Genomic DNA, 2,520 nt, shown 5'->3' on the forward strand with positions numbered 1-2,520 from the left:
TTGGGGTTAAATTTGGATTTTTTTGGGTTAAATTTGGAGTTTGAGGAGTTTAAAGGAGATTTTTTGGGGTTAAAATTGGAATTTGAGGGGTTAAAATGGGATTTTTGGGCCGGAGGATTGAGGAGAGTTCCCGGAAAAACGGGAATTCCCGAAATTCCGTGAGTCCGGGAGGGAAGCCAAGGGGTTTGTTGGAATTTGAGGGGTTTAAAGGAGATTTTTGGGGTTAAAGTTGGATTTTTGGGTTAAAATTGGATTTTTGGGTTAAAGTTGGATTTTTGGGGGTTAAATTTGCATTTTTTGGGTTAAATTTGGATTTTTTGGGGGGTTAAATTTGGATTTTTTTTGGGGTTAAAATTGGATTTTTGGGGGTTAAAGTTGGATTTTTGGGGTTAAAATTGGATTTTTGGGTTAAATTTGGATTTTTTTGGGGTTCAATTTGGATTTTTGGGGGATTTGAGAACTTTTGGGAGGATTCTGAAACATTTCAGGGGATCTGGAACATCCGGAGCGATTTTGGGAATTTTGGGAAGATTTGGGCCAATTTTGGGAAATTTTGGGATTTTTTGGGGGTGGGGCCCCCCATGATGGCAGCACTGGGCTCTGACCCCCCCTGATGGATTCCCGTGCCCCTCCCCCACTCGGGGAGGGTCTGAGGGGGCCCCAAACCTCAAAATTTGGGAATTTTGGGGAATTTTGGGGTGGAATTAACCCTTTGTTGTTTTCTCTCCAGGTGACGCCGCCCGAAATTTGCAGGGGGGGGGAAATTCTTCTCAATAAAAATTTAAACTCGTAAAAAAAGTCTCTGGGGTTTTTTTGTGGCGGGGAAATTCCGGGATTTTGGGATTTTCAGGGATTTTATCCCAAATTTTGGATGATTTTGGGGCGGGGCCGCGTTCAACATGGCGGCGCCCATGGGGAATTTCCGGTGCGCGCTGGCAATATGGCGGCACGCTAGGGGGAACTTCCGGTTAACTCAAGATGGCCGCGCCCATTCAGTTACACTTCCGCTGTTCCGTTCTCCGTACGCGCGGCAACTTCCGGTTTCCATTCTCAATATGGCGGCGCCTATGTGGCGGATAGAGGAATACGTAAAATGGCGGCGCCCATAAACCGGAAGCGGCGAGTCACGTGGGTGGAAAAGCAACCAATCAGAGCGCAGTTTGGGGGCGGGTTCGCCATTGGCGGGAGATCCTCAGTGAGGTGAGGGCGGCCGGGGGTCCCTGAGGGGAAATTTGGGGAATTTTGGGGGTTTTTTTTGGGAATTTTGGGGTTTTTTGTGGTGTTTGGGAGGGATAATGGGATCCTGGGTGGTCCCTGCGGAGTTTTGGGGGTATTTGAGGGAAAATGAGGGAGGCGGAGGCGGCGCGGGAACCGTGAGGGGGAGGGAGAGGCTCTGAGGAGATTTTGGTGTCCCTGAGGGAGTTTTGGGGTCTCTTGGGGAGTTTTGGGGGATCCTGAGGGGATTTGGGGTCCCTGAAGGGATTTTGAGATCCATGAGGGAGTTTTGGGGGATCCTGAGGAGATTTGGGGTCCCTGAGGAGATTTCTAGGGGTTCTGAGGGAGTTTTGGGGTCCCTGAGGGCATTTTGGGGTCCCTGAGGGAGTTTTGGGGTCTCCTGGGGAGTTTTGGGGGATCCTGAGGGGACTTTGGGGTCCCCGCAGTTTTGGGGGTCCTGAGAAGTCTCTGAGGGGATTTTGGGGTCCCTGAGGGGATTTCTAGGGGTTCTGAGGGAGCTTTGGGGTCCCTGAAGGGATTTTGGGGTCCATGAGGGAGTTTTGGGGGATTCTGAGGGGATTTTGGGGTCCCTGAGGGAGTTTTGGAGTCCCTGAGGGAGTTTTGGGGTCCCTGAGGGGATTTGGGGTCCCTGAGGGAGTTTTGGGGGATCCTGAGGGGATTTGGGGTCCCTGAGGGGATTTTTTGGGGTCCATGAAGGAGTTTTAGGGGATCCTGAGGGGACTTTGGGGTCCCCGCGGTTTTGGGGGGTCCTGAGAAGTCCCTGAGGGGATTTTGGGGTCTCTGAGGGAGTTTTGGGGGATCCTGAGTAGATTTTGGGGTCCCTGAGGGAATTTTGGGGTCCCTGAGGGGATTTTGGGGGTCTCTGAGGGAATTTTTGGGGTCCCTGATTTGGGGGAGGGTCTCTGGAGGATTCCCGGGAATTTTGGGAGCTCCTGGAGGGGATTTGAGGGAAAAATTTGGGGATTTTGGGACCTTGAGGGGGATTCAGGGAAAAATTCGGGAAATTTTGGGGGGAATTTTGGGGAAAATTTGGGAATTTTGGGCAGAAATTGGGAACGTTGAGGGGAAATTTGGGGATTTTGGTGGGGATTTGGGTAAAAATTTGGGAATTTTGAGGGGAATTGGGAATTTTAAGTGGAATTTTGAGGGGAATTTTTGGATTTTGAAGAGGATGGGGATAATTTGGGAATTTTGAGGGGAATTTTGGGTGAAATTGGGGATTTTGAGGGGGAATTGGGGAAAATTTTGGTAATTTGTGGGGGATTCAGGGAATAAATTAGGAAT

The 2,520-nt window shown here is 50.0% G+C and overlaps 1 long non-coding RNA gene and 1 other non-coding gene across 2 annotated transcripts; both read left to right on the top strand.

Moving 5' to 3' along the window:
- The first annotated feature begins 111 nt into the window (after window positions 1-111).
- LOC121355623 lies at window positions 112-789 on the top strand. Its single transcript, XR_005955444.1, has 2 exons — window positions 112-158; window positions 731-789. It is a non-coding gene; the product is annotated as an uncharacterized LOC121355623 (long non-coding RNA).
- Window positions 574-660, top strand: LOC121355624. Its single transcript, XR_005955445.1, has one exon. It is a non-coding gene; the product is annotated as a small nucleolar RNA SNORD88 (small nucleolar RNA).
- Window positions 790-2,520: the final 1,731 nt, after the last annotated feature.

The sequence above is a fragment of the Pyrgilauda ruficollis genome, unplaced genomic scaffold (assembly GCF_017590135.1).
Source record: "Pyrgilauda ruficollis isolate IOZ18807 unplaced genomic scaffold, ASM1759013v1 scaffold2591, whole genome shotgun sequence".
Classification (NCBI taxonomy): Eukaryota; Metazoa; Chordata; class Aves; order Passeriformes; family Passeridae; genus Pyrgilauda; species Pyrgilauda ruficollis.